The following is a 13,978-nucleotide window of genomic DNA, read 5'->3' on the forward strand; positions in this document are numbered from 1 at the left end:
CGATCTTTTCCATATTTTGCACACGCAAAGACCATGTTACAAGAATCATTTAACAAATTAATCACTTTTTGTTCAGATGCCATCTTGTCTGTGCAAAGTGGGGTCAAAGGTCATATGTACTTTTTTCCTCTATCTTCGTTATGACGTGTTATCTCTATGGGAGGGAATTTTTCTAGATGTGAAAATTGACATGGTTGTCTTTATCGAGAACTAGCTCACTTACCCTTCAGTGAATTTCTCCGAGATTTTAATATGTTGTAGCTGAGAGTTTGGGCTATCGTAATGTGCAATTCGTTTCTTCATTCAACGTGGGCATCATGCCAAAAAACTTGGTTGAAATTGAAGCTTATCTTCGATGTGTTATGATTTTTTTTCTGAAACTTTCTTTGCAATAACTCAAGAAAAACAGCTTTTATCACCCCCACATTTTGCACATGTTTAGTTCATGTCACGTACATTATTTCATAAAATAACAACTACTTGATCGGATACCATCTTGGGTAGGTAAATTAGGGTCAAAGGTCACAAATTGTTCATCCTGTAACTTGGTGAATACATGTCCTGTCTTTCCCACATTTTGCACACGCAAAGGACATGTTACAATAATCACTTCACTAAATAACCACTTTTTGCTCAGATGCCATCTTGGGTGTGCAAAGTGGGGTCAAAGGTCAAATATACTTCATTCTGTATCTTCGTTAGTGGATACGGAATTCGGTACCAAAGATGGCAAGTCTGACTTCCTTTTCTGAATGAGAATCCAAACATCACACGGCCAATGTCTCCTCGACACAAATGAAACCGGTATGGTCATGCTTATTAGGATCAGGACTCAAATCATTGATTTTCGAAGAGATCGGATCACCTAATTTGTCAGTTTTGACAAATTCCGGTTCTAGTTAGGTGATACGTTATCAGCGTATCACCTATTGTGATTGTCAAAATCTCTCTTTATTTCTTTTTATTAGGTGATACGCTATCAGCGTATCACCTATTGTGATTGTCAAAATCTCTCTTTATTAGGTGATACGCTTTTAGCGTATCATTAGGTGATACGCTTTTAGCGTATCACCTATTGTGATTGTCAAAATCTGTCTTTTTAGGTGATACGCTATCAGCGTATCACCTATTTTGATTGTCAAAATGTCTCTTTTTAGGTGATACGCTATCAGCGTATCACCTATTGTGATTGTCAAAACCTCTCTTTATTAGGTGATACGCTTTTAGCGTATCACCTATTGTGTTTGTCAAAATCTTCCTTTCTTTCTTTTTAGGTGATACGCTTTTAGCGTATCACCTATTGTGATTGTCAAAATCTGTCTTTTTAGGTGATACGCTATCAGCGTATCACCTATTGTGAGTGTCAAAATCTCTCTTTATTAGGTGATACGCTATCAGCGTATCACCTATTGTGATTGTCAAAATATCTCTTTATTAGGTGATACGCTATCAGTGGAATTAACTTAAATTAAAGTGGAATTAATTTTTTGAGGTACTGTTTCTGACATTCATTTGCTCGTATCTCTGTTGTTTAAGCTCAATATTATCCCAAATTCAGATATGTTGTACTTTGAACATTTGCCTTTTGAGTCCATGTCATGGTTATGAAATTTGATGACGTCATCATACCTTAAATTGTGATTAAAGGTAAAGATGCAAAATCGGACCATACTACGTGTTATGTCAATGGGAGGTGATTTTTTTTTTTTCAAACCATGCATTGACTTGACAACGTTTAAGCACCTTTATCTCAGCTGATTTTGCTTCATTTCTTCTGAAACGTAAGTATGTTGTAGCTGAGACAATAAGCTTTAGTAATCATGCATTTTATTTTTTGAAATCCTATCATCAGGTTGACAAATTTGCAGTTTAAAGCTGAAAATGAGAATGGAATGTGGACAAAACGATTCCCGATTCAGCTTTCACATACATAAGTTTACGTTCCTCATATTTTCTCGCCGAGACGTATGGCCGAGTGGTTAAAGGCGACGTCTCAGAGACGTGAGGTTGCGGGTTCGAACCCCACAAGATCACGAAACAAAACACTTAGCTATTTTACTTTTTTTCTTCAATTTTGTATTACATATTCGTCCATGTAGAAATCACGTTCGTATAAACGCACCTATACACACACACAGACACACACCATATCCCTTTTTTTTTGTGTTGGAGACCACATTGCTTCGACTGCTGCACAATTTTGTAGGCTGACTTTGTCAAACCGATCATAGTATGTAATGACGACGACGGAGGTGTTGTACTTTGAACAATTGTCTTTCAAGACCATGTCATTGTTTTGTACTTTGATGACGTCATCACACTGAAAATTGTGATTAAAGGCAAGGTATCAAAACTAGCCGATTATAGGCTTTATGTCTACGGCGCGTATTTTTCCCAAGTTGCCAGAAATGGCATAGCGACATCAGTCGTTACAAGGCCGCATTTCCGTCTAGCAATGCAATACATGTTCACGCGGCCACGATTGTTGAGTGGGCATTGACTTTTTCCCCCTGTAATATCCATACATTTCTTTTTTGCCTTACCATGTCCGGGGATGTCCCGTGGCCGAGTGGTTAGAGAAACGGTTTTGCATGCACGCTCAATATAACTTCAAGGTGCCTATATCACATTCTTTTCTTTGTCGATCACAGATGACCGACACCTGATGACCCCAAGCGTATCACCTAACTCGTCAGCGTGACGAGTTTCATATCTCGTTTCCTTTTATTCTTCTTTCTTTCTGGACAATTTTGTGTCATCAATATCTCAAGAATGACATTACGGAATAACATGACATTTTCAGGGAGCATGTCTCATGACAATATCTAGCCACAATAAGGTTTTCATGACAGTAACATATCTATGACGTCATCTACGCGCCATTTTGTGATTTTCGGACCATGTTACATGATCGATCATAACTTCATAACTAAAGGTCATTTCTGTATCATTTTCGGTGGACATTAAGTTCAGGTCACGTTCTATCTTTCTTTCTCTGATGCTAATTACCTAGGACGTCATCTAGGACGCGTAAGCGCGCGTCAAACTTTTAAAAGGCTCAAAACAACTTTCCAATGGGAAATCTCGAAGTTTCAGACAATTTTAAGCGTTTCAAACGATTTTGCGCGTGCGCGTCCGTCCGCGCGTTTTCGCGCGCACAGCGCGTCAGTAACATGAAAATACACTTTTTTTTGACTGATTTGGATTCCTGATACTTTGAGTAACAATATCCATTGATTTCTGATCGATTCTGACAAATAACAAAGCAATGCACTTGCGTAAAATATCAAATTTCGCCTGCGCGTCTATGTGCAAATATAGTGAAAAAACATGTCTTTGTTTATTTCGCCATAGCTCTTTAAAACGTCAGGTTACCCTATGTTTTTATTGCATATTACAAAAGCATATAAATTGGACATAACGTTTCAAGTATCATTATTTCCATAAATACATTATGACGTCATCATATCGTCATCTGAAATCAAAAAAGTGGAATTAATTTTTTTAAGGTACTGTTTCTGACATTCATTTGCTCGTATCTCTGTTGTTTAAGCTCAATATTATCCCAAATTCAGATATGTTGTACTTTGAGCATTTGCCTTTTAAGTCCATGTCATGCTTTTGATATTTGATGACGTCATCATACCTTAAATTGCGATTAAAGGTAAAGACGCAAAATCGGACAAGTTTACGTGTATTGTCTATGGGAGGTGATTTTTTTTAAAAGCATGCATTGACTTAACAACGTTTAAGCACCTTTATCTCAGCTGATTTTGCTTCATTTCCTCTGAAACTTTAGTACGTTGTAGCTGAGACAATAAGCTGCAGTAATCATGCATTTTATTCTTTGAAATCTCCTCATCAGATTGACAATCTTCCAGTTTAAAACTGAAAATGAAAATGGAATGTGGACAAAACGATTCCTCATGTATCTTTCACATACATAAGTTTACGTTCCCCATATTTTCTCGTCGAGACGTATGGCCGAGTGGTTAAAGGCGACGTCTCAGAGACGTGATGTTGCGGGTTCGAACCCCACAAGATCACGAAACAATTTTTTTTTTTTTACTTTTTTTTTCTTCAATTTTGTATTAGATATTCGTCCATGTAGAAATCACGTTCGTATATAAACGCACCTATACACACACACAGACACACACACACGCCATATCCCTCTTTTTTGTGTGTTGGAGACCACATTGCTTCGACTGCAGCAACATTTTGCAGGTTGACTTTGTCAAACCGATCATATAGTATGTAATGACGACGACTGAGGTGTTGTACTTTGAACAATTGTTTTTCAAGACGATGTCATTGTTTTGTAATTTGATGACGTCATTACACTGAAAATTGTGATTAAAGGCAAGGTCTCAAAACCAGCCGATTATAAGTTTTATGTCTGCGGGACGTATTTTTCCCAAGTTGCCAGAAATGGCATAGCGACCTCAGTCGTTACAAGGCCGCTTCTCCGTCTACCAATGCAATAGATGTTCACACGGCCACGTTAGTTGAGTGGGCATTGACTTTCCCCCTGTTATATCTATACACTGTTTTTTTTTTTTTTTTGTCTTACCATTTCCGTGGATGACCCGTGGCCGAGTGGTTACAGAAACGGTTTCGCATGCACGCTCAATATAACTTCAAGGTGCCTATATCACATTCTTTTCTTTGCCGATCACAGATGACTGTCATCTGATGACCACAAGCGTATCACCTAACTCGTTCTCAATGTGACGAGTTTTCATGTCTCGTTTCTTTTTATTCTTCTTTCTTTCTGGACAATTTTGTGTCATCAATATCTCAAGAATGACATTACGGAATAACATGACATTTTCAGGGAACATGTCTCATGACAATATCTAGCCACAATAAGGTTTTCAGGACAGTAACATATCTATGACGTCATCTAGGCGCCATTTTGTGATTTTCGGACCATGTTACATGATCGATCATAACTTCATAACTAAAGGTCATTTCTGTATCATTTTCGGTGGACATTAAGTTCAGGTCACGCTCTATCTTACATTTTAATGCTAATTACCTAGGACATTTTTACGCGCGCGTACGCGCGCGTCAAACTTTTAAAAGGCTCAAAATAACTTACCAATGGGAAATCTCGAAGTTTCAGACAATTCTAAGCGTTTCGCGCGTTTGCGTCCGTCCGCACATTTTCGCGCGTAGTGCGCGTAAGCAAAATGAAAATGCACATTTTTTGACAGATTTGGATTCCTGATACATTAAGTAACTATATCCATTGATTTCCGATCAATTTTGACCTATAACAAAGGAATGCGTTGGCGTCAAAGTTGAAATTTCGTGTGCGCATCTATGTGCAAATATAGCGAAAAACATGTCTTTGTTTATTTCGCCATAGCTCTTTAAAACGTCTGGTTACCCGATGTTTTTATTGCATATTGCAAAAAAATATGAATTGGAAATAACGTTTCAAGTATCAATATCTCCATGAATACATTATGACGTCATCATATCATCATCTGAAATCAAAAAAGTGGAATTAATTTTTTTAAGGTACTGTTTCTGAGATTCATTTGCTCGTATCTCTGTTGTTTAAGCTCAATATTATCCCAAATTCAGATATGTTGTACTTTGAACATTTGCCTTTCAAGTCCATGTCATAGTTTTGAAATTTGATGACGTCATTATATTTTAAATTGTGATTAAAGGTAAAGACGCAAAATCGGACAAGTTTACGTGTTATGTCTATGGGAGGTGATTTTTTTAGAAACCATGCATTGACTTGACAACGTTTAAGCACCTTTATCTCAGCTGATTTTGCTTCATTTCCTCTGAAACTTAAGTATGTTGTAGCTGTGACAATAAGCTGCAGTAATCATGCATCTTATTCTTTGAAATCTCCTCATGAGGTTGACAATTTTGCAATTTAAAACTGAAAATGAGAATGGAATGCGGACCAAACGATTCCTGATTCATCTTTCATGTACATAAGTTTTCGTTCCTTTAATTTTCTCGTGGAGACGTATGGCCGAGTGGTTAGAGGCGTCGTCTTATAAACGTGAGGTTGCACACGTACGGGTTCGATCCTCACAAGAGCATGAAAGAAAATAATAATTTTTTTTTTTCTTCAATGCAGTACTACACCTTCGTCCATGTAGAAATCACGTTTGCATGTAAACACACCTATACGCACACACTCACATAGTATACCTTTGTTTTGCGTTGGAGATTGCATTACTTCGACTGCTACAAAATTTTGCAGGCTGGGCTTTCAAACTGATATAGTATATTGTAACAAAATGAAATTTGTTCATATCAATTCAGTAACACAATGTAGTCGTGGTTACTTTGTGCTGATTTATACATGTAACAAGCTATACATTGTAAAAAAGGTATTCAGTCTTCTGTATTGATGATTATTTGTCAATTAGTGGCTTTTGTGGAGTTTCAGATAGTGATAAAAAGTATGGATGATAAGTGCAGCGATAATTCCTACAGTTAGTTCAAAGTTGTGTTACAGATGTTTGATACATACATTTAGCATTGTGTGTGTGTGTATACGTGTGTATACAGGTTGGCCATATGACACATTCTAGACAATTAATCTTAATTGATTAGCAAACGTGATCAGCTATGGAACTGAATATGGTACTAATGTATGATGTTAATGATTCTAATTAAACTGTGACGAGTTTAAAGGGATAGCATAACTGTGTGTAAAAATAAGGCAATTATAAGGAAATTTTAGGGGAATTTGATAACCATGCCTATAATAATTTCATACAGGTACTAATACCTGCCTCATTTTCATGTGATAGATCGTCATGTCAATAGCAAAATGACAACGTACGATGAATGTGTTCTATATTGAACAACTGTCTTTCAAGTCCATAACGTTCCCCATATTTTCCCGTCGAGACGTGTGGCCTAGTGGTTAAAGGCGACGTCTCAGAGACGTGAGGTTGCGGGTTCGAACCCCACAAGATCACGAAACAATATACTTAGCTACTTTACTGTTTTTTTTTTCTCCAATTTTGTATTACATATTCGTCCATGTAGAAATTACGTTCGTATATAAACGCACCTATACACACACACAGACACACACACACGCCATATCCCTCTTTTTTGTGTGTTGGAGACCACATTGCTTCGACTGCAGCAAATTTTGCAGGTTGACTTTGTCAAACCGATCATAGTATGTAATGACGACGACTGAGGTGTTGTACTTTGAACAATTGTCTTTCAAGACGATGTCATTGTTTTGTAATTTGATGACGTCATTACACTGAAAATTGTGATTAAAGGCAAGGTATCAAAACCAGCCGATTATAGGTTTTATGTCTGCGGGACGTATTTTTCCCAAGTAGCCAGAAATGGCATAGCGACCTCAGTTGTTACAAGGCCGCTTTTCCGTCTAGCAATGCAATAGATGTTCACACGGCCACGTTAGTTGAGTGGGCATTGACTTTCCCCCTGTTATATCTATACATTGTTATTTTTTTTTTGTCTTACCATTTCCGTGGATGACCCGTGGCCGAGTAGTTACAGAAACGGTTTCGCATGCACGCTCAATATAACTTCAAGGTGCCTATATCACATTCTTTTCTTTGTCGATCACAGATGACTGTCATCTGATGACCACAAGCGTATCACCTAACTCGTCCTCAATGTGACGAGTTTCCATGCCTCGTTAGGTGATACGCTATCAGCGTATCACCTGTTGTGATTGTCAAAATCTCTCTTTATTTTTTTTTATTCTTCTTTCTTTCTGGACAATTTTGTGTCGTCAATATCTCAAGAATGACATTACGAAATAACATGACATTTTCAGTCAACATGTCTCATGACAAAATCTAGCCACAATAAGGTTTTCATGACGGCAACATATCTATGACGTCATCTAGGCGCCATTTTGTGATTTTCGGACCTTGTCACATGATCGATCATAACTTCATAACTAGATGTCATTTCTGTATCATTTTCGGTGGACACGAAGTTCAGGTCACACTCTATCTTACTTTTTAACGCTAGTTACACAGGTCATCATTACGCGCGCGTAAGCGCGCGTCAAAATTTTAAAAGGCTCAAAACGACTTCCCAATGGGAAATCTCGAAGTTTCAGACAATTTTAAGCGTTTCAAACATTTTCTCGCGTGCGCGTCCGTCCGCGCAATTTCGCGCGCAGAGCCCGTAAGCAACATGAAAATGCAATTTTTTTGACTGATTTGGATTCCTGATACTTTGAGTAACAATATCCATTGATTTCCGATCGATTTCGACCTATAACAAAGGAATGCACTGGCGTCAAAGTTGAAATTCCGCGTGCGCGTCTTTTAGCAAATATAGTGAAAAAACATGTCTTTGTTTATTTCGCCATAGCTCTTTAAATCGTCCGTCGACCCTATATTTCTATTGCATATTACAAAAGTATATGAATTGTAAATAACATTCCAAGTATCAATATTGCCATGAAAACGCGATGACGTCATCATATTGTCATTTTAAATCAAAAAAGTGGAATTGATTTTTTGAGCTACTGTTTCTGACATTCATTTGCTCGTATCTCTGTTGTTTAAGCTCAATATTATCCCAAATTCAGATATGTTGTACTTTGAACATTTGCCTCTCAAGTCCATGTGATGGTTTTGAAATATGATAACCTCATCATACTAGAAATTGTGATTAAAGGTAAAGACGCAAAATCGGACAAGTTTACGTGTTATGTCTATGGGAGGTGATTTTTTTTTAGAACCATGCATTCACTTGACAACGTTTAAGCACCTTTATCTCAGCTGATTTAGCTCCATTTCCTCTGAAAGTTAAGTATGTTGTAGCTCAGACAATAAGCTGCAGTCATCATGCATTTTATGTTTTCAAATCTCCTCATCAGGTCGACAATTTTGTAGTTAAAGACTGAAAATGAGAACGCAATCTGTACGGAACGATTCCCGATTGTTCTTTGCAACTGTATATTGGTCGAATCCACGCGGCCACTTGTGGGAAGTTGAATAGCGCCATGTCAATCAGCAGTGTCACGATAGTATTATCATATATCTAAGTTTCGCATGGGATCTTCAGGATAGCCGTGTGGCGAAATCGCTTAGCGCGCTGGGTGTTAATAACGCCATACCCGGACGGCGAGAAGTTCGACTCCCGCAGGAGTTTTCTCTTTCTTTCTTTTTCTTTTTTTTTTTTTCCGGCAGTTCAGCTTTACTCCGATGTCATTTATCGTATTATTTTATAAAGTATACGTAACCCGTGAACACGGCTGCTCTATTTCCCTTGTTTTGTATTGGAGATTTGGAGATTGGGTTTACTTCATTAATTTTGTCACACTTAATGTTGTAAATTGCCCCTTGTTACAGTGTCCCGCTTGCCACCTTTCGTTTCCTCGTTCCTTTTCTCTTCATTGGTTCTTGTTATATTGTAACAGGATAGGTAGGAACGTGTACGTTTAGATAACTGGCAGGAATGGGAGCTGATATGATTAGCTCTAGTCCAGGTGTATGGCGTCTCGCTCATCTCTTTGAAATTCCAGGTTGTTATTGTTTGACCCAATAACGGAGTTGTAGACAGGTTTTATGTTGCTATAGAGGTATCTTGTGCCACATGAATGGAAGGCATCACTGTTTAGAAGTAGTAATGAACTTTTTCATGTTGTAAATGATATAAAGATATGAATTTCACATCCAATCTTCGGGACAGCCGTGTGGCTTTATAGTCGCTTAGCGCGCTGCATGGTCATTATGCACTACCTTAGGACGAGATGTTCGGGACCCGCAGGACGCTATTATTTTTTTTTTCTCTCTCTCTCTTTCTTTGTTTTTCTTTTGGCAGTTCAGCTTCATTCCGATGTCATTACCCCACGACACACAGTCACTCAAGTTCCTTTTTTTTTTTTTTTTGTCGGAGGCTGGAGGTTGGATTTGCTTCATTTATCATACGTAATGTTGTAAATTGCCCTTGGTATACAGTGCCCCGCTTGCCACCTTTCGTTTTCTCTTTCCTTTTCTCTACGTTTGTTCCTGTTATACACTGCACAAGACAGGTCGGAAAATAATTTACATAACTCAACTGGAGCAGCTGAATAAATTAACTCTAGGCCAGGTGTATGGCGTCTCGCTCGTCTCTTTGAAATTCCAGGTTGTTATTGTTTGACCCAATAAAGGAATTGTAGACAGGTTTTATGTTGCTATAGAGGTATCTTGTGCCACATGAGTAGAAGGCATCACTGTTTGGTAGTAGTAATGAACTTTTTCATGTCCCTCCATGTCAATTATAGTGTGTTCAAAGGGGTTGTGTGTCTATCTGCCAAAGAAAAGGAAAACCTTATTTTCGTCATGGCTATTTCTCTATACGTAACCGTAGGTGATGAGTGTTGTTGGTATCTGAGCAGTGAAAAACACAGCATCAGGCTAAAATCCCCCTTAGTTATACGCGCTAAGCGTTCAATTTGATATATCTTTATTTATGTAGTCAATCACTGCTAATGGAGTTACAGAATTATGTTATGACACCTTTCACTGAGAGTTTGTAAAGCAAAGTTTATGGACAAGGCAAGCAATTGTACAGGAATAATACCGATGATTTCAGAGGGAAATTATGGTATACCTAAATGTAAGGGTATCATTGCTTTGGAATTGCTGAGAAAATATCTTGGCACGAGGGCTTCCACCTCTAATAACTGATCCCTTTGAAGATGTGTCGGTCACGGGTGATCGTCAGGATTCATCTTTCACGTAGAAGCTTCCACACTCCTACTTCGAGAAGACTTACCATCATACTTTTTATTGTGATTAAAGGTAAGGACTCAAAATCAGACAAGTTGACGTGTTATGTCTATGGGAGGTGATTTTTTTTTTTTTTTTAAACCATGCATTGACTTGACAACGTTTAAGCACCTTTATTTCAGCTGATTTTGCTCCATTTCCTCTGAAACTTAAGTATGTGGTAACTCAAACAATAAGCTGCAGTAGTCATGCATTTTATTTTTTTCAAATCTCCTCATCAGGTTGATAATTTTGCAGCTAAAAACTGAAAATGAGAATGGAATGTGGACCAAACGATTCCTGAATCATCTTTCACATATAAGCTTACGTTCCTCATATTTTCTCGTCAAGACGTACATGGCCGAGAGGATAAAGGCGACGTCACAAGAGACGTGAGGTTGCATACGTACGGGTTCGAACCCCATAAGAGCACGAAACAAAATACTTCCATCTTTTGCTTTTATGGAGTATTCACCTTCGTCCATGTAGAAATCACGTTTTCATGTAAACGTACACACACACACAGGTACAGACACACACACACATACAATATCCCTTTGTTTTGTGTAGGAGACAACATTGCTTTGACTGTCAACTTGGACTTGAAATTACAAATGTTAAAGTGAAGATGACTCTTAAAAGACCGCATGGCCATGTTTGATTTTCTTTTACAATATAAAGTCCTATTGGTAAATACTCATTCACATATCCTTTCCAATCAACTTACTTGGACACGACGACACCACACGAAATTTTCAATTGGTTGCATGACAGAAACAATTTCATCTGAATTATGTAGGACTGTATAAAGAATTGGACTTCACGAATATTTCTCAATATTACTTCAAGTCGCTACTTAACATTATTTTCGTTGTCGATCACTGAAAATGAGAACGGAATCTGGTCGAAACGATTCCCGATTTATCTTTGCAACTGTACATTGATCTAATCCACGCGGCCACTCGTGGGAAGTTGAATAGCGCTATCAGTCACTTGACGTATATCGCCAAAAAACTGAATATCAATGTAAGTTTGTGTTGTGTATAGCATACATTGATAGATTTAAGTTTCGCAGAAGATCTTCGGATCTTCCGTGAGGCAGAATCGCTTAGCACGCTGCGTGTTTATAATGCCCGACCGGAAGGAGAGAAGTTAATCGAGTCCCGCAGGACTTTTTCCTTTTATTTCTTTTTTTCTGCAGTTCAGCTTCACTCTGATGTCATGAACACAGCTACACTATTTCCCTTGTTTTGTATTGGAGTTTGGAGGTTGGGTTTGCTTCTTTAATTTTGTCACACGTTATGTTGCAAATTGCCCCTTGAAACAGTACCCCGCTTGCCACCATTCGTTTTCTCTTTCCTTTTCTCTTCATTTGTTCTTGTTATACTGTAGCAGGATATTTAGGAACGTGTACGTTTACATAACTAACAGGAATGGGAACTGAATTAATTAACTCTAGTCCAGGTGCATGGCGTCTCGCTTATCTCTTTGGAATTCCAGGTTGTTATTGTTTGACCAAATAACGGAGTTAAAGACAGGCAGGGAAGGAAGTGACTTGATATTGCTTCATAATGAGGAATTTCGGGCAACACCTTTCCAAGTGTAGTGATTATGACGGGGTTCTCTGTCGTTTATTTTCGTCATGGCTGTTTCACTACAGTAGTTTAGCCATAGGTGATAATATGTTGTTGGCATCTGGGAGAACAGAACAGATCAGTACCAAACTGGAATAGCCCTAAAAGCAATGTGGTAAGCGTTCAATTTTTTTACATTATCATTCTTCTTTAAAGTCAATCACTACTGATCGAAATACACAATATAATATGACACGTTCCATTGGTAGTTTAGGAAAAGGGAGTTAATGCACGATGCAATGATAAATGTGCTACCATTGATTTTAGAGACGTCATTGTGGTGTGGTACTGGTGATGGTAAGGGAACCATAGATTGTTTTTAAAGTAATGAGACAATCATTGGACCTTTGCATCAAGACCGTATTCCCATCTAGAATATAATGCATGTTCGTGCGGCTTTTTTTTTTTTTAAAATCCTGACGTGGACATTTTCTTTTTCTTGTTTTTAATTTAAGAATGTTATATCTAAATTTGTTTCTTTCCCCTAACATTTTTTTTTTTGGTTGAATATAAAGTTGGACGTTCCGTGACCGAGTAGAAGAGCAGCGATTTAGTTACAGTTTCAATGCATCTTGTTTACCATCTTCTCTGACATTAAATTGATGGTTTTTATATTTGATATTGTCTGTCTATTTTCCTGTTTATGCTCATAAAACACTGCTATAACAACTAATACATTTGCTTCACTTGTCACACGCAATGATGTGGATTGCAGTTGTGCATGCAGTTTTACTTCCACCACCTTTCGTTTTTCTCTCCCCTTTTCCCTCACTTTGGTTTTGCTATACTGCAGATGGGAATGATTACAATAACATAACCCAACTTGAAGTAGGAATGAGAACTGAATAAATTAACTCTAGGCCAGGTGCATATAGCGTCTCGCTCATCTCTTCAGGTTGTCATTGTTCGATCAACGGAGTTGAAGACAGGCTTTATGTTGCTAACGAGGTATCTCGCGCCACATGAATGGAATGCATACGCTGTTTAGTATTAGTAATGAATTTTTTCATGTCCATCCCTGCCACTAAAAGTGAAGTGTGTTTGACGGGGTTCTGTGTCATTCTGCCTATGAGAAAGCAAAGTTTTATTTTCGCCATGGCTGTTTCTCTATGCGTGGCCGTGGGTGATGGGTGTTGTTGGCATCTGGGCAGAAAAGAACCGAGTATCATGCTGTAATACCCCCCCCCCCCGTTAGGTTCTAAGCGTTCAATACGGTGATATATCTCTCTTCTTTATTATGTCAATCACTGCTGATGGAATTACAGAATTATGTTATGACACGTTTCACTCAAAGCTTGAAAAACAAAGTTTATGCACGATACAAGTAATGGTGCATGAGTCCTATAGACCATTGATTTTAGATGAGAAATTATGATATGCCTATAGTAGGGGTGTCATTGATTAGGAATTAATGACACGATTAAGCACTCCTTCCACTTCTAACTGTCCCCTTTGAATGTGTGTCGATCACGTGAGATCGTCATAAATTATCATTCACGTATAAGCTTACGTTCAAAGTGTACTCTTAGTTGGAGGAGACCTATAGTTATATGGTTAAAGGCGATGTCTCTTTCGCTAGAGCCGTACGTTTGGCCC

Source organism: Diadema setosum, chromosome 6 (genome assembly GCF_964275005.1).
Source record: "Diadema setosum chromosome 6, eeDiaSeto1, whole genome shotgun sequence".
Taxonomy (NCBI): Eukaryota; Metazoa; Echinodermata; class Echinoidea; order Diadematoida; family Diadematidae; genus Diadema; species Diadema setosum.